The 21,141-nt window shown below is 47.2% G+C and overlaps 2 pseudogenes; one reads left to right on the top strand and one right to left on the bottom strand.

Annotated features, from left to right (window-relative positions):
• Window positions 1-21,141, top strand: part of LOC124973579 (alpha-1,6-mannosylglycoprotein 6-beta-N-acetylglucosaminyltransferase B-like) — a 64,251-nt pseudogene that overhangs the window by 24,451 nt on the left and 18,659 nt on the right.
• LOC124973583 (chondroitin sulfate synthase 1-like) lies at window positions 8,755-11,172 on the bottom strand (annotated as a pseudogene).

The raw sequence follows: 21,141 nt of genomic DNA on the forward strand, positions 1-21,141 counted from the left end.
AGTCAATAAGTCAACAAAAACACAATCTCCTTCTGCTCAGCTGAACTTCCCTAAAATTTTGCAAAGTCCTTCTAAGATCTAGAATAGAAGGACAGGGTTGAACCCTCCCACAGGCACATGGCTGTCCATGGCAGCTTCTCCTCTCCTTCCACCTGTGCTTGTCTCCAGTGGATGGGAAAAGGGAAGCTTCCCATCGACCTTTTCACCAGCAAAGACCATCAAACCCCCCTGGGAGATGTGCAGAGGAGAAAACCCAACAACCAATCTGAGAACGGGATGGGGGTCAACAGAGGCAATCCCTGCCTCTGAACTCCTTCACTGACTCTGCACATCCTCCATGTTTTGAAGGCCAAGTCCACTTTTAAAACATTCTCACCCATTCCTGAAGATCAAGTGCTCATCTAAACTCAGGAAAAGCACTTCACTTTCCACAGAGAAACATACACGGATCTTGAAAAAATAGTCATTGCATTTCTACAATTTGCAAAGTAAAAGCAAGAGCAAACCTCTTGCTGAACTCCTGCCATGACTTCCTGTTTCCTGGGGGGCTGAGTAGGAGACTCTTAATGGGCTTCTCCTCTAGGACAGGGCATTGTCACCCTTCCCACCAGCCTCATGGCTCTCTTTCCAGACTGATTTTATCCTGCAACAACTTGGAACAGCTCAGCATCCCTGTGCATTTCTTGTCTCCTTTTCTCTTCAACTGCTCCTCCCTTGGATTGTCCTCCGTGTCCACTCCCTCCCCTTATCAGTGTTACAACAGCTCCTGTAATAACCTGTCACTGCTGCCATGAGGTTAACACTGGCCCTTGGGTGAAGGGAGGGAGCCTGCCTCTGCTCCAGAGCCCTCCGTGCCCCAAGGACTTCCATCTGTCACCATGCTGTCTTTTTCTCTCTGCTCAGTTTTCTTCTCCACCAGCACAGGGATTGCATGATATCATGTCTGCAGACATGAATGGAAGAGAGTTACTAGAAAGCACAGAATGATGATCTAAAAATAAACGCACAAATAAACAAGCCAAGGGGTAAATTCCAACAAGCACTGTGGTGGTTTGGAGGAAAGAAAGACAGTGAGCTTGGAAGTGGAGTAGAATTAGTGGAAATCTGAAGACTAAATACTGAAGAACACAGACTTATCTTTTGGGGAAAGAGTGAGCAAATCAGTCAGCATTAGCCCAGGACAGATGCAGAAACATAAAGCTCAGATGGGGCGTGGGTGAGAGACCTATTATGTTATTATATTGATAGGATTTATGGATAAAAGTAGTCAGACATAAGGCAGAAGCCCAAGTGACTGAGGATCATAGTTGTTGCATAACTCCACATCATACACAAGAATACACCACAAGAATAGAATCTTAATTAGAAAAACTTATACTCCATGTATGTATTATATGTCAAAATACACTCTATTATCTTTATCTCTAAAAAAAAATTAAAAATTTAAAAAAATCTTTAAGAAACCTTAAGAAAAAGATACTCTTGTATGAACTGGAAAAATGTAACATTTTATGCAAATGCAAACCTGAAGCCATGTGGCCTGGGGCATGGTCAGTACTTTTGTGACAAGAAAAAAGAGACTATTATTTGGTACATGCAGCTTGAGGGTGTGACCTGGTGAGCAGAGCAAACACCACGTTTTAAACCCCAGGGTCAGGTGACTTGTCAGGGCCCAACCTGTGAAACCACATATGCACTTGCCTGACCTTGAGGCTCCACCAAAATGTAGAGAGAACAGGGACAACTGGAGCCCATTTCCTTTTATGAAATCTGAATTTTAGAGCCATTTTGTTTTCCTCATGATACTGGAGATGGAACTCGGGCCCTGGGCCTGCTGGACAAGTCCTGAACCATGGAGCTACCCCCAGCCCAGTGGGCCTTTGTGTCATGCCCCCAATGCCCAGAGCTCACTTGCCTCCAGGAATCCTCCTCATGTTGCCAGCCTGCATTGTGTTTCCCTGCAGAGCCAGAGACAAGGAGCTGGCCATGTGATTGACTAGGAGTGAGTGTCAAGGAAACCACTCTTCTAAGTGGCACAGGAAGCCATTGCGAGGTTTGCACAATCCTGCAGGGGACATTGTGAAGAAACACACATGATGCACATCAAAGCTGTCCCTCCAAAAGGCCAGCAGCTGGGACAGTCACTGACCATCCCTTCCTCCCACCATCCATCAGTTGGTAGTTGTGACAAGGAGCATAACATACTCGAAAGCACTGGTGTGTGGGTTGGGGAGGCTCCAGTGGATGTGGAGAAACCCAGGACACATGGAGAAGCCCAGGACATGCATTAGTCCATCCACCAGGCTTGCACTAAAATCAGGTGGGCAGAGGGAGTGTGACATGGGACACAAAACCACCTGCTTTTGCTTATTGGGAGGCCCAATGTGACATTGAGTTGTCCTCCTTCTATGAAGGCCACAAGGAGGAGCAGCTCCCCTGGTCCCTTCTTTCCCAGGAGAAGCGAAAGATACTGCTCTAGAGCCTCACTCTCTGCCAGGCATTCCCCATGGGGCAGCCACCAGAATAGGATGCTGAGACAGGCACCACCAGATACCCACACCCAGGGTGCTGTCATCACATCCTGCCAGCATCTGGGGGTCAGGATGGGCACACAGGCCATTGCACCCTGAACAGGGGGAAAAGGCACCAGCTTGGCTCTGGATCTTGGGTAACATTAAATGACTTCCATTTCATATTTTATGGTAGGCATAATGATACAAGCTGCATTCTTCAGCATCCATTTGAAATGAAGGGACATTTATATTTTAGTGGCACCCCACCACAGATTCCCCATGCTTGTTTTGCTTGGATCCTGCCATGAATACAGGAAGCCAGATGAGAGGTCAGCAATCAGAAAGTGGAGCCTAACTGCATAAATATGACCCAGAGTGCTTATGCCCATAAAATCTGAGGAAGGCATTTGATTTTTTTTTTATGATGTTGAGCTGAATTTCTTTTTTAATTCAAGGTGCATGTCACATGTATTTATAAGCTGAGTCTTGATTCTTTTGCCAAGATAGGGGGGATTGCTCTGTGAATATCTAGTACCTAGTACAGGAAGCAGACATGGGAAGGAGGCACCAACCAGGAGACTGGGTGGCAGAGCCCAGAATCAGCCATTTCTGTCTCATTAAGCATAAAGTCATAAGTCACAAGATAAAGGAGAGAGGAAACTTTGTAGGTCTATTTCAATCCACTGAAGATACATTGAGTGAAACCGAGGCCCCCAAAGACAAGGTAACTTAAAATCAGGTATACTGATGGAGGAACCGAGGATAGAATTTAGATCCTGACTCTTAGCCTAGTGCTCTTGAAAATCCTCCATCAACTCACTTCACTAGGAAACACTGGTATAATGTCACAGAGAAGTTTATTGAACACATACTACGTGCCAGGTCGCTCTCAAACTTTTCCATGTATTAACTTATTAAATGCTCACAATGACTCCATCACAAAAGAATTTATTTTACATATGAGGAAATGGAGGTGAGGAGAATGTAAGTAACTTGGCCAACATTCCTCAAGGACAGAGCAGGGCTTGACTCTAGACTTTGTCTCCAGAGTCCACAGTCTGACTGTTAAACTACTTCTCATTAGGATTCTCCACATCCAGTGGTTGGGGGAAGCCTCACCACCCACCAACTGTCTGGCAAACTGTACTGTGAGGGAAGCTCTCTGTTCTATCACAAGAGTGCTGGACTCCTGCAGGGCCTCTAGCTGAAGCAAAATTAGGGAACAAGAGGGGTGAGAGCCAAGGGAAAATACTCAATGCACGATGCCAAACAATCTGGTGATTGCATAATCCAGTGAAGAGGAACTCCAGGGGAGAGGTCTCTGGGGGCCGGGAAGCTCTGTGGACTCCTGGGCGGGGGCTGAGGCAGCCCTGGGTTTTGAAGAATGAACAGTCTACAGGAGACAGCCCCTGTGCTGATGATCTTGGTGTGTTGTCCTTCCCTGGAACCATGAGGCAGGTGCTCAGACAGACACAGTTGTTCACTTTCCACGATGTCAAGGAATGTGTCTCCATGGTCCTACCTGCAGGTACCTTCTGGACTGGCATTGGCCAAGGTCTCCAGCTCCCTTTTGGAGACATTAAGCCAGCAGAAATGCCAGGGTAGGTGGAAGAAGTCAAAACAATTGCCCCTAACAACTGTTGGAGCATCTCCCTGTGACTCCCATGAGCTTCTGGGAGGCTCTGCATGTGACATGAGAGGACAAGTGGCATGAGATGCTGGGAACTCAGGTATCCCACCCCACAGTTCAGCTCTTACTCACTTTATATGTTGGGTTTCTAAGTTCTTTTTCATTAAAGAATATCGTAGTGGCTAAATGTGTCTGAAAAGTAGTTAGAAAATATCACATTACACAAAATTCACCATATGCCACAGTCTTTTAGGGATGAGTGACAAGGAAATAGTTATTGAGTGCCTGAAACTCATTTCAACCAATCCCCACAAAACATTAGGAGGCAGGTTTTTCTGTTGCACTCACTTGAGAGATGAGGAGTCTTAGGTCCAGGCAGAGGAGGTGACTTGCCCAGGATCACACAGCAGGATTGCACAGGATTCTCTCTGTTTTGACTACAAAGCCTGTGTTGTCTTAAGTAGCCCATGCTGCATGTCAAGAGTCTTCCCCTAACTCCTTTTCCTGAAGTTAGAGGACAGGTGTGTAGGAAGGTCTGTGAACGGTCCTCAGGAGACCTGCATGCTGAACCTGAGTCTGTCAGGCTGTGGATTCTGTCTAGATACCAGAAGGCTCCAGGTCCTTCTCCTGAATGGAGGTGCTTCATCAACAGTAGGTTGCTAGGGCAATGGGGGCAGGTTGTGAGTGTTTGGAGTTATTCCCCCTGTCACTGTCCTTCTGGAGTGCAGGATAATGACCACGTTGTGAAGAAAAATAAGAGCATTTGTTACAACAGTGCCTGGGTGAGCCTCAGGTTTTAATTGGGTACCAGTAAGGTTGCCTTCAACTGTAAAGATTTCCAATTTTCTCCCACAAGAATTTGCTCTGCTTCATTCCACGTGCATGTGTGTGTGTGTGTGTGTGTGTGTGTGAGAGAGAGAGAGAGAGAGAGAGAGAGAGAGAGAGAGAGAGTGAGTGTGTGTGTGTGTGTGTGTGTGTGTGTGTGCATTTCTGTGGGTCAGGCTTCTCTTTCCCATCCCTGTGCTTTCTGGCATTGTTTCAGTCATACTGACCTGTTTTCCAGAGCTACATACATAATCACTTTAATGCAGTGCATTTTTTTCCTATGCAATGGAAAATGTTATCGGACTGCATTTTTTGAGATTCTTCAAGGCAAACAGTTTGTATTAATCTTAGCAATGGTGGATAAAAGGTCAGGTATAAAATATTTTGCATCCAGGAAATCAACCTTTCACTCTGAAAAGAGATATCTAAAGCAAGTTCGTTTATAGCAGGCACTTTGGGAAAATGTGTCACCAAATTGCACCGGTCACTGAGAACTCTGTCTGAAAGTGCTGGAGCAAAAAGAAAGCTTCTAGCCAGGTCCTCCGCTTGTGTTCCTTGGTTTCCTATCTTTGGCATCATGTCCTGATGTTCAGGACCATGACCTACACCGTGGCAGGTTCTACCCAGATGGAGGGGCAGCTTTTGGAGAATCCAGTCTCTCCAGGTCTCGGGTCTTTGGGAGAAACTCAGCTGGTGTCCTTGCATCTCCTAGCCACCAGGTTCTAACAGGCAAACCTCTGACTCCTTATCCCATCAGAACTAATTTTATTTTGCGAATCAGGAAAAACTGGTGTGATGAAATGCCCAACCCATTCTAGGTTCCTGATTCCTTGATCTCATGAAAGAATTAGGTAACTCACAGCCTTGGATATCTGCACAAACTACTGGGAACAATCCTCTCTGGAAGCTTCAGGCACAAGACATTCCAGAAAAAGAGATGAACTTGGCATTGGGTCTCCTTCCTTTCCCTACCTCCCCAACTGTTCAGCAGAGTCGTCCCTGTTGGGAGTCAACTGCCCATCCATAAGAGGCTGCTCACAGTAGCACTGAGATCTATTCCTGATAAGAAAGTGTTCTTAAGAAATTAGGGGCTATGGAAGGCTCAAGAGAATAATGCAATAATGGTGGCACTTCAGTTCCAGAACTCAGAGTTTGGACCTGAGTCATGGAGGGTAAGACTCTTACCCCTCTTCCCAGGCTGTTTTCTCTAACACTGTCGAGGGGCAGGACTGTAAAGAGAGGAAGAATACATTGGGCTTCTTAAAGGCTTTGCTCCTTGGTGTTCAAAGGTCAATGTGTTGGGGGTGTTCATGAGACCACTGGTGATGGAGTAAACTCCTCCTCGCCTTCCCTGCAGGCTGGCCCTCTGCCTGCTCCACGGTGCCTTCCACGATGCACCTCATGAAAGGTCTCTGACTGGAGCCATCTTTAGTTCTTTAATCTCTTGGTAATCAAAAGAAATCTTCTGATAAGGATGCATGTCAATCCTCTTTAATTTGTCACAGATATTAACTGTGCTTTCCTAAATCATAAGCATTTTTTGGTGACACATTTGCTGTCCCTGAGGAATCCCCTAAACTGCATCTCTGTGGTGTCCCTTGCCGCAGTATCACTTCCAGTTTATATAACCTGTTCTTGGGGCAAAGATGTCTTCTCCCTCATCCCCATTTGTTTCAATAACTCTGTTTAAAGTGCATGAGATGCAGGGACTTTTGCATACAGTCTGGGCTACCTCTTCCCATTGATTTGGATGGAATAGAATGATATAAATATATGTGTAAATCCAAGCCAGGAAGGCATTTTATGTGGTCAGGCTAAGCACCATTACTTTTCAAAACTATTTTCTCCCTGTTAAGAGAGTAAACATGGAAATGGTAGAAATTTTGGAACGTTGCCAGAAAGGAAAGAAAAACCAATTGACTAGACTTCTGCAATCCTAGAGAAATGGCTGTCAAAATTTGTTCCACTTAGTTTTAGCAGATTTTTGCTTTACATGTGACTTTGTTTTGTTTGTATATTTGTTTTCCTTGGTGGAAATAATATGGCATATCTGCATCCCTGTATTACCCACTGAGTATTGTACAGTAACAGTTTTATAAGACAATCAAAATTATTTTTAATACTGTAGAAGTGGAAGAGTATGCCATTGATTATTCAGCCACTCTTCTATTATTAAACAAGTAAGCTACTTTCTTTTCTTTTAAAAATTATACTACGTTGGATAGCTTTCGGCATAAAGAATAAATATTGCTAAGCACAGCAATTTTTTAATTACTGAGCTCTCCATCAACTACTTCTGGTTAATAGTGACACTTTAGTGTTGGTCTACTGTGTACGTAGTTCTTTTCAAAATGTTGACAACACATGGTGCTATGGTACCACTTCCACACTCCTGAGCTTTACTTGAAGAAGGGTGGCAGATGATTTTGTGTGGCTCCCCATCACAGAGTTACTCATCACTTTTCTTTTATTGTCCACTGGTTTATTTTTCCAAACGAGCAATAGGCTATTTACAAATAAGCAGATCTCCAATGATGGGTATTAAAATGGCAAGCCTATTAACTGTTTGAACCTAAATGAAAAACAAAATATATTAAGGCACATTTGATTTGTGAGTTTAAAAACAAACATTCTTGTGTAATGACAGAGTCATTTCAGTTTCATTGTCCCCCAAACACATGAGCACCAAAATTGTCCAAGAACACTTAGTACTTAGTAAATCAGGAATGTAAAAATTAAGGAGGGGGAAAAGTCTTCAAAAGGAAATCTTTGGAGATTGGTTTACTGCAAATAAAAACATACTAACCACACTTCTGGTACACATAAATACTAATGCTAACAGGTAAACAAGAAATGGTGGAATTCTAAAAAAAAGGATATTAAATAAATTAAAGGCATTCAGATGCCAAGGATAAAACAAACAGGAATTAAAGGATGAAGTAACCATCTCCACAATAGAGACAGGACAAAGTGAATGAAGCCAAATACACCTCCCCCAATGTTTTCATTAGGGTGTTTTTGTTTGTTTAGCTTGCACACATTAGAATCATGACAGTAATTCTTCATCATTCTAAATATTGATATTTTACCCTCTAAAGAGAAGGGTCAGCAAGAGAAAAAAATGCCAAATGTTCTTGTAATGTGGTGCCAGACCTTTTAGGCCACAGCGTGACAGGAACCAGCCCAGCTCTGGCTGTGCCCTCCTTACTCCCCTTGCTTGTCAAAGCTACTTGACCTTGAGGGTAGAGTAAAGTGCGGGGGAAATAATCAACTTTGGAAAACTTTGCTGAAGATGATGATACAGATATTATTACATTTACTTATTTTACAACTGGAACTTGAGATGGCTTTAAAAAAAACTTGTAAAAAAAGACAAAAGGTAGAATCTGTGCAAGGTTAACAGTCACAACAGAACATTTACCAGAGTTACAGTGTTTTTTTGTTTGTTACAATAATACTTCATAGGAATGTTCATGTTTTCTGCCATAGGACTGTAGAGAAGGGGCCTGGAAAGGAAACATAAAAAAACAACATAAAAGGTTCTGTTCATCAGGGACATTTCAAGTCAGAATTAAGCAGGTCTGCTACATAATGTTCAGCAAGAAGATGTGTTCAAAGGCAAACTTTGATCACATTTTTGTTCAAAAAACTCAATCTTAAAGGATTCCTATGTAAGAAAATCACTTGGAAAATATATCCTTGTATGGACTTCAAAAATTGATCATACAAAAATTTTTGAAAAATAAATTAGATAATTAAAAATGTCTTTTCCAGCAAAGCTGGACATCAGGTCATCCGTGCAGAGCCATTATTATTGCTTTTGCTGTAACTTGGATCATTTTTCTCCAGCCACATTTCAGCTAACTGCCATGTGGACCCATATGTTGATGCTTTGGACCCCAAGCACATTTTGTATTGTTTGGGATCCAGATTGGGGACACAGAAGACAGGGTGGTGGACATGGACTACTCCTACCTCCTGGCTTCTGAATGTCTTCAAGCCTGCCTGGACAACCTTGTTGAAGAGGTCCACATCCTCCAGCCCCCAGCCTTAGATGGAAACATCAAAGCCACCCACTCGGACAAGATCTCCCTTATAAACACAAGTAACACCAAACCCATAGTTTCTCCAGAAGCCAGTTTTTTGAGTAAAGGCAAAATGGTTGTCACTGGGAACTTTCCCACTATAAACAATCTTTGGATCATACTGGCTAAAGATGATTGGGAAATATATTTGTTGGCCCAAAACTATATTTGCTCGACACCGTTGCAGGAATTCAGTAGTAAACACCAGGTCAACGTCACAGAAGAAGAGCAAAGATTCATTATTGAACTGGGAAGATCCTACTTCAAGGCCTAGAGCTCTTGAAAATTCTCCGGACACAGGCAAAATCTGCATGTCAGCTTTAGGGTACTTAATGCGATAATCTATCATCAGTTCAACTTATTTGGCCTTATCAGGATTAGAGTCAAAATTGAAAAGAAGGATGACGAGTTTGACATTCTGATTTGGGATGAGACATGTCTTCTCGAAGTTCCCCATAAATCTCACAAACATGTCAACATGTCCAGACAAAGGAATCAGTATATTTATCTTTTTATCTTTGAGCTCTTTGTGCTCGTTCTCAGACCCACAGAGCTGGAAGGGAACAAGCTTCTTCAGGGAATTTGAGAGGAATGATAGGGATCCAGAGTCCTGATTGATTTTGCTGGCCAGCTCCTGTGCGTCCAGTTCCTCATGCTCCACAAACTGGATCTTGCTGAAGATCTGTTGTAGGTATGCGTGTCTCCTCACAGGAACTGTCATCTTCTTCCCTTTGTGCTTCTTGTACAGAAGCAGCAGGTCCAGAATGTGCTCTGCCCCATACATGGGGTTCACGCGGGGGTAGTCATACTGGAGCTCCTTGAAGTCGATGATGTGCCCCTGAGTCTTGGCATTAGTGTTGATCATTTCCATCACCTGCATAACGATGTCATCCAAGACTTCCCTCTGGGCTGAGTCCATTCCTCGCTGGGGGGGCTGACCATCAGCAGCCAAAAACAAATACTTCCCATTCAGAAACTCCCATTCCAGAATCTCTTCTTGCTGGCAGGCCTGGAACCGCATGAAGTAAGGAGGTATTCCCAGTCGGAGTTCCTCTTTATGAATTTCTGTGTTACTGTATTTGCTCATCAGGACAATTTCTTGGTGGGGCTGTATTGTGTGATGATGTAACTGGTCAATTGCGACTAAGCATGTAGCTATGCAGTGTGTACTGGTAGGGTGGGTTTTTGTTTGGGTGTAATGTGATAGCTCGGTGAATCTTACTGTTATGGAGTCTCTGATGTATCCCTTCTTGTTCTGTTCATAATTTTCATTAAGAAGCTGCTGCATCTCATAAGACCAAACACACTGTATGCCTGCAAACCTCCGGACACATCTTCCCACTTTCACATCCTCTTTTGTGGTACACATTTCCCAGAGACACTTGCCAATGTGTGGTACCATTCTCTGAAGCACCTCCTGGCTCATGATCACACCAGGCCCCCCCATGCAGAAGTTCTCACCAGGCTCAAGGACCAGCTTCCCCATTTCTTCTGTGGTGCCCAGTCCTGTCTGCCCGAGAAACAGGGCCTCACTGCTATTCAGACTCCTCAGGAAACTCTCCAGACGATCTCCTTTGATGTAAACATCATCATCTGCTCTCATAAACTATTCTATACTTGTCAAAGTACTGGTCATGCATGTACTTGAGCATCATAAAAGACTTCTTCCGGCATGGGTAGGAGTCATCCACGCCCCGTAGTGGCACTATTGGAATTGGTATAGACGTGTCTGAACCCTCACTAGAGAAGAACTACACTTTCCCAGGAATTGTCTTGGACAATGTTCTGTAGGCAGCCACGGCGCGGGTCTGCAGGTATTTCTGGGCGGTCATGACTCCCACGAACAGAAAGTTCCTGTCTCGCGGACAGCCACCCAGGGCCGAGCCCTGTGGTCACAGCTGCGCCCCAGGCGCATCGCCTGCGCCCAGCCGGCCTGGGACGATGCTGCAGTAGCCGCCGCCGCCTGCCCATGCTGGCAGCCTTCACGGCTGGTGCGGCGCCTCGGACCCGCTCGTTTCACCTCTGAAGCGCAGGGCAGGACAAGCCGCGAGGCCAGCACAAAGCCCAGTAGGAGCCAGAGCAGCACACTGAGCCAGGCGCGCCGGCCGCACGCGGCCATGCCCGCGCCACTCAGCCCGTAGGGCCGCTGCCGCTGCCGAGTCTCCACTCGCCCTCAGTCCGCCGCCCCCGCCAGCGGAGGCCAGCGCGCCCTAGCGCCGCGAGGCCTGGCGCAGGCGCTTTGTTCTGCACGCCCGCCCCCACCTCCGGGGCGGGCGCCTTTAAGAAGGGACCACGCCCCGCGAGCGCTGGTGGTGGCTTGGAGCTAGGCGGCTGCAGCTCCTCAGGCTTGCCCGCAGAGGCGCGGGGCCAGCGCGACAGCAGAGTCCCTGTCCCGCCCTGCTCGTGTCCCCAGGCTGGCTCCGCTAGGCTAGTGCCCCACCCGCCCCCGTCCTCCTAGTGGCTGACGCCGCCGCCCCAGCTGCACATTCTCCAGCTTAGCTCGCCATTGCAACAGAAGTCAATTACTCATCATTGAGAGATAATTTCTTAGTCTATTTACATCCTGAAAGACTTGCTTCTGGACATGGCCTTTGAACACTGTCAGGTGAGGTTGTGATGGTAGGAAATGTTGCAGCCACTTTGGGGAACAGAAGTAAAGGATTAGTCTTAGGATGAAAGTTAACATGGGAACCTAGAATCTGTGGGATGTGATTGAGTTGCCGATTCAACTGATTCCTGATTCTGTCCTCCCGTCAGACTTCTTACTAAATGAGAAAAATATATTTTCTTCATTGTTTCTTCCAGTTGAGTAGGAATTATTTTTTCATTAATTACAGCAGAAAGTATTTTAACTGATAAAGTAAAATCAACACATATCATAATAATAGCAACCTTTTGTGAAGTCTATTAAGATTTTATTTTAAATTTAAAAGTAACTCTCCTCATTAAACAAATGAAAAGACTGAATCTCAGACAAGTGATGTGACACACCCCAAATCACTGACTAAGATTGGATCTGTGAGTCTAGAGCCTCATCAAGCAGAGAAATGAGGGTACCAAGGTTGCTGTGAGGCTGAAGTAGAACCCGGGTTCCATGACCAGGGATCACAACTCCCTCCACTACTGCTGGGGTAACCCAGGAAGCCTACTGCTAGGGCACCAGCCCCACCCCTTCCTGGCTTTCTCTCTTTGGTATCCACTATTCAATGTTCTTACTTTCTCAAGCATAGCATGTACCCCATGGTGCTGTTAACAAATATAATACATCAGAGAAAGAATTACATATATTTATGGCACTAATATCTTCCCACCCAAAAAGGGGGCATGGATCATATCATCAGAGAAAATCAACCCAGCCTGAGGTGCCTTTTTATTTCTCCCTTAGATTTTAATTCCTATAATGTACATGAATTTCTGGGGTTGAGGAATTTCTGCTTATGGAAACAAGATTTTGCATGGCAGGGATGCTGTTTTGCAAACGGGGGATTTATTTTTTGATTCACTGATTCCATTAGAAACTCAGAAATCCCTGGGAGGCTTCACAACCAGGTCTCAGAGATTCTGGGAGTGATAGCATCCTGATGAATGTGTGAGTCTGAGATACACTGTCCCTCCTCTTTCACAAGCTGCATTTGGGGAAATCTTTTTGCTAATGTATTTTTAAGGTTTGACAAGAAACAATCACAAAGGGCTCACTTTGAAAGACTCAGTTCATTGCCATCCATGCCAGGAATTTCCCTGACCACATCTTACCCGCGGTTGGGTTGGTGCTCCTCCTCTGTACTACAGTCCCACAGGATGGTCCCCACTCAGCATCTCACTCTGCATCACACCTGGCTGTGTCCCCAGCTGTCTCCTCCACTCGACTCTGAACTCTTTCAACAGAAATTGCATCATATTTGTGTTTTGATCCCCAGTGCTCAGCAAGGAGTTTGCCAGGGGGATAGGGGCTCAGTACATACTGATCCAGTGACTCCTAAAGAATATGTAAATGGTTCACTGTTGGTTCGAGCTCAGTGTTCAGGCTGGGCTCTTGTTGCCTGGCTATCTCCACTTCTGGGAGAGGCAACCTGACTGAGACCAGCATGGTAGAACCCAGGCTGGGTGATGCCCTGTCTCTCCCCAACACTGTAGTTCTATCTCTTTCCTTTCACAGAAAAATGTCTTTTTTAGAACTTAGCTGTAACTAATGCTCGGCCCCAAGAATGGTCCTAGGGCATCCTTTCTCCTGAAGGTCTGGGGTCTGCAGAGATGGAGCCACAGAAGGTAACAGTGAGGTCCCTCAGTCTACCCTATAGCTAATCATCTGAACATCCCCCTAAAACTCTTGTTGAAACTCACCACGGTAACAGTATTGACTGAGAGGTGGAACATTTAAGAGGTGATTAGGACACAGGGGCACTACCTCTTGCATGGTTTCAGGTCATTATTGAAGGAGTGGGTTAGTTACAAATCAGGGGCCCAGCTCCCTGTCTCTGGCACACAGTGTGCAGTGCCTTTTCCCCTGTTATTCCTCATGGGATTGCTCCCCAGTCTTGGACTTCCCAGCTTCCAGAACTGTGAGCCCATTGACTCCTATTGTTTATAAATTACTCTGTCTCAGGTACTCTGTGACAGCAGCAGGAAGTGGAATAGGACAAAGCCACTCTGCTCCAAATGCCACTGCTGACCTAGACATGTCTACACTCTTACAGCCCTCCTCACCTGGGTGCCGGGAATCCAGGGAAGCTGGGAGCAGGGAAGGCCCTTGGAACATCCATTGGTACTGGACGTTAATGTAGCAGGAATGGGAAAATGTGTTTTCCAGAATTCTGCTCATGGAGAACAATCTGATACCTGCCAGGGGTAGCCTGGGCTGGGCTGGGGAGCCACATGGGCCTCCTGCTTGTCTTTACCCTTGCCTGGTTCCTTGCTTCCCTACCTGGAAACTGCAAATGGGGGCAAACCCTGGTGAGGACTCCAACACCTGGAGTCTGGGGTCTCTCCAGGTGGGCAGTTGTCCTGACCACACTGCTCCTCTGCAGGAGTTCAGGTCCGCAGGGCTCACACTGGTGTACACTGCAGGGTTTCTGAAGGGGTCCTGCATGGGAGAACTGTCAGAGCAGCTGAACCGAGGGAAGGCGCCATGCATGGCTGCCTGCAGTCAGACCTGAGCACAGTTCACCCTCCGTGGTGACACTTCACATGTGAATACATTTCACAGTGGGACAAGGACACATGTTTAGGACACTGAACACAGTGTTCAGAGGCTGTTGGGATTGCACTTAAGATAAAATAGAAAAGTCATACAGTAGTAGAGAAGAGTTTGCAGCTCTGAGAGCCAACTTTTCTCTGAGGTGACCGAGTTGCCGCTTCTCCAAAGTGTCTGCAGAAAGGTAGCCCAGGGCACCTTCCAAAGAGCAGAGCAATGATTTGAAACAGAGACAGACAGAAATTCCTGGAAGGGCTGGCACCATTGCTTATTATTAGAGTGATCTACAGCCATGCTCAAGCACATGCTGGGGACTTGGAGGGTGTCACCTCTCTGTTTATGACAAAACCTTCTCTTGGCACTTGTGGAGGAGGCTGTTGCTGGCTCTCTTCCCAGCACCTGCTTCCTCTATCACTTCCTCATTATCCTCCAGTTTGTTCTACAACCAGCCCACCCTGAACCTCACAGGGTTATTGAAGAAGGAAACCAATGCCAGGCATTCCCCTGCCACTGTCGCTTGGTTGGAAGGAGATTCGTGACCAGGACCCAGATGGGCCAAGCATAGGGCCACCTGTGTCATGTGGGAGGTTGATTCTTTCCCTCCCTCATGCTGGGGAAGAATATGGCACATGGACACCAGCGTCACTGGCAGCTCCCTTGTGACATCAGAGGAACTGCCCTTACCATAGCACCTGTTCTAAGAATAAAAGCAGAGGGAGGAGGGACAGGGTCCCTGGTGCTGTTGCAGAGTGACTGGGTCTGGCCACCTGCCCTTGAGCATCTTGCAGTGTGTAGCAAGTCATTTACTTCAGGGTAACTTGGAATTACTCTACTGGAAAAAATCCTAATTGATCTAAGACTATTATTATCCTCATTTTACGGATGAAGAAACAGGCTTAAGAGACTAATTAACTTGCCCAAGGTAATATAGTGAGTAAAGAGTGTAAAATCCAAGGATAATTTAACTCCTATGTCCAAACTCTTAATTCCTCTGACATATAGATTCTTAAAATAATATACAGAAATTTCCCAATTTACCTTCCTTAAAGCCAAATTTGTCCCCCACAAACTCAGATGGGTTGTCTTGTTGAATGTCTTGCTCTTAGAAATTATTTAAAAGTTCATATCACCTACTCCTTCTAAAGATTCCTCCTCAATATTTTAGTGTGCAACTAGTACAGAGTAGACACTAAATATGTGTTTTATTAAAAGATAGAATGAAGGGCCTTAGCAGGAATTGGGAGCTCTGAGGAACTGGTGTTTCTGGATCATTTCAATAGGTACCCTGGACTTCAGCATTGGGACACGTTCATGCCAAGGTCTGCTGTTCAACAGAGAATAATTCCCTTTCTGCAGTAGCAAAGTTTTCACAATTAATCACTGATGTGCAGTGAGGACATGAGATCTGAGGGGCTCCTGATAATCTCCCAGGAATAGGCTCTTCCAGGGGTGCTCCGCTCTGCTAGCTTCTACAAGCAGACCTCTGCCTAAGCTCCCCCTTTGCTTGGAAAACCCAGCTCCCTGATCCTTCTGCTCTGTCTCTGCTGTCCCTGTCTCATTTCCTGCTCTCTGCACAACCTTGAAATTCAGCCCCTTAGCTTTTTCTGTGCCTCTCTCTGCTGCTTCACCAGGGTTCACAGCCCCTTGGCTGGTCACTGGACCCCATGTCTTCATGACAACCTAGGTGCTGCCATTCCTGGGGGACAGCCCCAGAGTGGGTACCATGCTGGTGTTGACCATGGCCTCTGGAGTCAGGCCTCATGGTGTCCTCACTTACAATGCAGTTTTCCTTGGACAGATCACCTGATTTCTCTGTACTTGGTGGTCTTCATCTAAGATGGGAACTGCAATAGCGCCTCCTCACATGGAGGTGTCCTGTGGTATGCCCGGTCACGGGGACATGAAGGAGTCGCACAGCTCTGGAGGGCACTGCTGACAGGAGGCACAGCCTGCTCATCAGCCCATGCTGCACCTAACTTTCATGTAGCTGCAATTCATACTTGATGTCAACCCCAACATAAGTGCAGTCTGTGGAAACATTGATTTTAAGAGTTACAAAACTGTAAGAGGTGCTGAGTCTTCCCAAGGAGCTAACACACCTGGTGCTACATGTGACAGAGAACACTGTTGTAACTTTACTGTGAATTTCAACCTTGACTCATTTCTCTAACAATTGAATCATATAATAGTAGCACGCCCGTTTAGTATTTGAAGATAAATGTTCCGCATATTTCTCATATACACTGTCTCATTTGAGCCCAATTAATACTGAACAAAGAGGATTTTCTGCTTTGCATGTGAGGAACACCAAGTCTGGAGATGCTGGTAACATCTGGTCACTACCAGGTCTGATACTGGAATTGGGGGCCTGTGGCCACTGAGCAGTAGGGACTTTTCCAGAAGATACCTCCTCTACGTGGACTGAAGCTGAGTGAGTGATCTCCTAGAGGGAGTGTGAACTGGCCAGAAGGCTGCCAGCAGGAGTCTGTCCTCTAAAGCTTCACTGCCTCCTTCCCTGATCTTTGTACCTGAAGTTGCACCAGAGAGCTGCAACTTCTGACCACCTGACACAGCTTACTGTCCCCTGAACTTTTACCACCTACGCTTTCAAAGGAGAATGCAAGAAACAAAGCCCCTGCTTATAGTTAGGCAAGGTGGCACATTCCTGTAATCCCAGTGACTCGGGAGTCTGAGACAGGAGGATCACAAGTTTAAAGCTAGACTCATCAACTTAGTGAGGCCCTAAACAACTTGGCAAGACCCTGTCTCAAAGTAAAACATAAAAAGGGCTGGGCATGTGGCTCAGTGGTTAATTGCCCCTGGGTTCAATTCCTGGTACAAAACAAAAACAAAGAAGCCTGTTTATAATGGAGCCATCTGGTCCCTCTGACACCTCCTTGGTGTCCACAGGATTGCTTTTCTTTGCTAGGCTTTTTGAAGTTCAGTCTCATTATAAAGAATCATTCCCAAAGGATTCACTAATCGGGGAATTCACAGAAACCCTCAAATGAAAATACCTCTAATGATTCACTTTACTATGACTCTGTCTAACACCAAGAACTTATTTTTCTAGATTTCCTGGAATTGTCTCTAAAGTGAGACAATTTCCCCATCAGCATCCTGACAGCCTCCCCTGCATTCCTTCATGAAAGGCTTTTCTTGCATTCACCATGAGTTTCAAACTTGGAGTAGTTTGATGATATTATTAACATGAGGTGTCTCTACAGTAGTTGAGTGAAATAATGATTTAGCCATGCCTCCACTAACTATGTGACATGAAATATTCACTTCACCAACACAGTGACAGATCAGAATATCATTCACCTCTGAGGCAATTATGGCTTCTGATCACACATCACTACCATACTGGGAAATGTGTGAGTCCCTCTGTCAGTCACACCACCCCACAGATATTTGCTGAGCACTTGTGTGTGACCTACACTGATCTGAGAGAACTGAGATGCAGTCCCTGGCCTGAAGGAACTACTGTCCTAATAGAATTAGCTGTTGATTAAAATGATGTGCAAGTGAGAGATGGAGCGAGTGATATGGACACCAGGAGATGCTGAAGACTGTGTGGGCTGAAGAAGGGGTTTCAGGTAGAGGAGAGGGGGTAACGGAAGGGTGCACACAGCTGAGCCAGTGATCGCAGTTCTCTGACATAAGCTGAGGCTCCCTCAAGCTCCAACAGCTGACATGGTTGGAATTGGCATGAACGTAGTTCTCCTTCTGGACTCGAGATCGTGGGTTCCTCACTCAAGGATCTCAGACAGGCAAGATCCCTCCTCTTGTGCTGCCTTCAGGGGTTGGGAGGTGGGCCCTCATACCACTGCTCATACCCAGTTGTCATTAGAGGCTGATCTGTCTCCCAGGTGGGCTTTGGAGAAGGTGGCTGGGTTTCGTTCATCACCAAGCCCCTGGTACCTAGCACAGAACCTGGCACACAGTTGACAATCAGCCAATGCTTACTGGATGAGTCCAAATATTTCTAGTTCCCCAGGACCAGAACCTGGACAAAGGTGTCCTCCCTGGAAGTCTCTGAGCTCCCTGCCTCCCCTGACCATGCCCCAGTATTACAAATCATCCTGCAAGCAGTGGCCACTCTGTTTGCTGTTCCCCCCACCTTCTACCCCTGAACTTGGACCTCAGACTCCGGTGAGCATGCAGCACATGTTCCAGGAACTGATGACAACAGGTGGGCTGGGATCTTGTTAAAAGGCACCAGCCAGCTCCAGCTTGGGGATTTTACTCAGAAATGGCACCTGAGGTCAAGTCGCCACGGGTGGCCACTATATTCAAGAAACAGCCACTCAGTGGTGCCTCCCAGGGACCCTTGACTCTTCGCATCTCCCTTTACTCATTGCAAATTGGTTTCATAACTGAAGGATCTGAATGAGGGACAATAGAAAGTCTCACATTGGGAACATGTGGAAGGGAAAAAAGTCACAGCCGTGAGAGGAAAATTGCATCCACATGAAAAATTGAATATTTTCATAATTTTCTTACTAATTAAAATAGCAAATTCCATCAAATCCAATTAACAAGGATTGGTCTGGGACTTTAAATCAGAGGAGCCTGGTCTATAGCTCTAGAGTCATTAATTAGACCTGACCTGATTTCTTCTAAGCAACCCTCTCTCTCCATTGCAGGATTCGTGATTGGCCAGGAGATGCCAGGTGCTGTGCAGAGCTGGATTTCTGGAAGAGTCTATGTAAAGAGTTCCCCATCATGTTCTGTGTGCAAGATGGATCCAGAACTTCTGCATTGGGTGGGTGCAGTTCTGGAGTGGACCCCAAGAATGCCCAGGAACTGCCCCCAATCCTCACCCCATCCCTTCAGCACTGCTGCACTTCCAACTGACTCGACCTGCCTTTTCCCAGCAAGCGTCCACAACTCTCAGGCCACTCTAATGATTTCCTTGGCAGAGGCTGGAGAGTGACCTAAGACTCTCATCTAGCTGAGGTCACAGAAGCTTCATTCAGCCATGGGCTCACTCAGGGATGGGTCTCTGATGGTGTACCAGAGACAGGCTGCGAATGCAGCAGGACCTGGACCTGAGGAGCACAGACTCCTCAGGGAGACCAAGGAGGTGGCTGGGCTAGGGACAGTGCCAAGTGGGCCTGGAGCAAAGGCCATGGGGTCGGGGAGCTCTGGCCGGTGGGGGAGCTTCATGATGGTTTTGCACCAGTTTCTAGATTCTGGGTTTTCTCCAGATTCTTATGCAGAAGTCCCTGTTTCTGTTTGTTTAGTTTAATGTTTCAACATTGAACTATTTCATAAAAATACACTTTGGGATGCTGCGTGGTGTCAGCAGGGTGTGGCCCTATGAGGCTCCAGGGACAGGCCTGACAGTGAGCAGCTCCCACTCATCTGTCCTCAGGAGCCCTGGGGCCTGGGGTCAGGGGTGTGGTGGATGAGGGTCAACAAGAGGAAGCCCAGGGACAAGGACACACACTGCCTAAAATCCATCAGAAACATGGGAAAGGCCACGGAACCCTAGTGCAGGGGTCACTCCCAGGCCCTCCTGTCTTCCCCTCTGGACTTGATTCCCCAGGCAGGAAGGGGTAGGGAATCAGCCTTGGCCATCCCTCTGTGGCTCTTGGTTGGATGAGGGGAGCGAGGAGGAAGGGACAGGGATGTGCCCTGGGCTAGCTGGAGCCCTGGGACAAGAGCCAGCCTCGGTTTTAAGGGAGGACCTTTGGGGTAAGAAGCCAAAGCCTCGCAGGAGGAAAACTGCAGAGATGACCTCAGGGTGGGTGCAGAGCTCACCACCCAATATTTCACCATGTCTCTGGAGAGGGGGGAGCCGCTTCCTGGGACAGCTCTATCCTGGGGTTTGTGGGCATTTCAATGAGAAAGCTTCTGAAGCATGGCTGCCCTGGAAGACCTGACTGGTCTTGAGGCTTCTTGTGGGATCCTTAGGGGCTCTGTGAGGGAGAGAGGGAGGGGGGCCCAGGCCACGTTCCAGTTCCTCTGTCTGCCTTAGCAGCAGAGCTTCTGTCTGGGTGGGGCGCACTGGCTGGTGAGGCACCTCGGGGAAGCCCCTACCATTTGCCCCCTCCCCCATGCCTGGATCTTCCCCCAGGTCTTTGTGTCACAGTCCTGTCAAGACCATAAACATCATCAAAATGGCACTACTTTGGACAGTGTGCTCAGGGGACAGTCAGCTTCTGCAGGCAGCGCCAAGCCTCTGAGGCTGGTTCTTTTTCATCTGGTTTGAGCCGGGAAGCCAGAGATGTAGCCCAGGGAATGGACCAGTGGTGGCCCTTTTCCATTAGGGAATCGATGTCCTTGTCAAAGCGGGTCTCCTCCCTGGCCTGAGGCCACCACCGTGTGGACACCTGAAGGGGAGCCTCCAGGACCTCTTCCAGCAGCAGCAGCTGAACCAGATCCGAGGGAGCTGGGCATCCCCAGGGGCAGAGGCAGGGCACGTCCAGCCCGGGAGGAGCTCCCTGCCCGCTGGAGCTGTTGAGAGAGGAAGAGGAGGCCTCACCTGCAGCTCCCTCCTGGGGAGGCCTTCCTGGCTGCTCCCTGCCCTTCCCTGCTGGCTACCAGGTCAGTCTTTTCAAGTCTCAGTGTGTGTGCCTCAGGCCATGCTCCTCCTGTGCCTCCTGCGCTCCCAGGGCAGGGCCTCCTCCTGGATGTCTCTGTGGGCTGCAGGGCCCAGCACCCAGGATGCATTCAGGAAGGGTTTGCTAAGCAGGATTAATGGAGGGACCCAACAGGGAGGAGGGTCTCTGGAGTAGGCCCTGTTCTGAGGCCCTGGGCTACTTTCTCTGGCCTGGTAGTAGGGGAAGGCAGAGGGGGGTCCCCTGCAGCGGGTGACCTGCTCCCTGGCTCCAGGACCCAGCACATGCCTATAGAACATGTGATCCAGACTGTGATCCAATGGCCACG

The sequence above is a fragment of the Sciurus carolinensis genome, unplaced genomic scaffold (genome assembly GCF_902686445.1).
Source record: "Sciurus carolinensis unplaced genomic scaffold, mSciCar1.2, whole genome shotgun sequence".
NCBI lineage: Eukaryota > Metazoa > Chordata > Mammalia > Rodentia > Sciuridae > Sciurus > Sciurus carolinensis.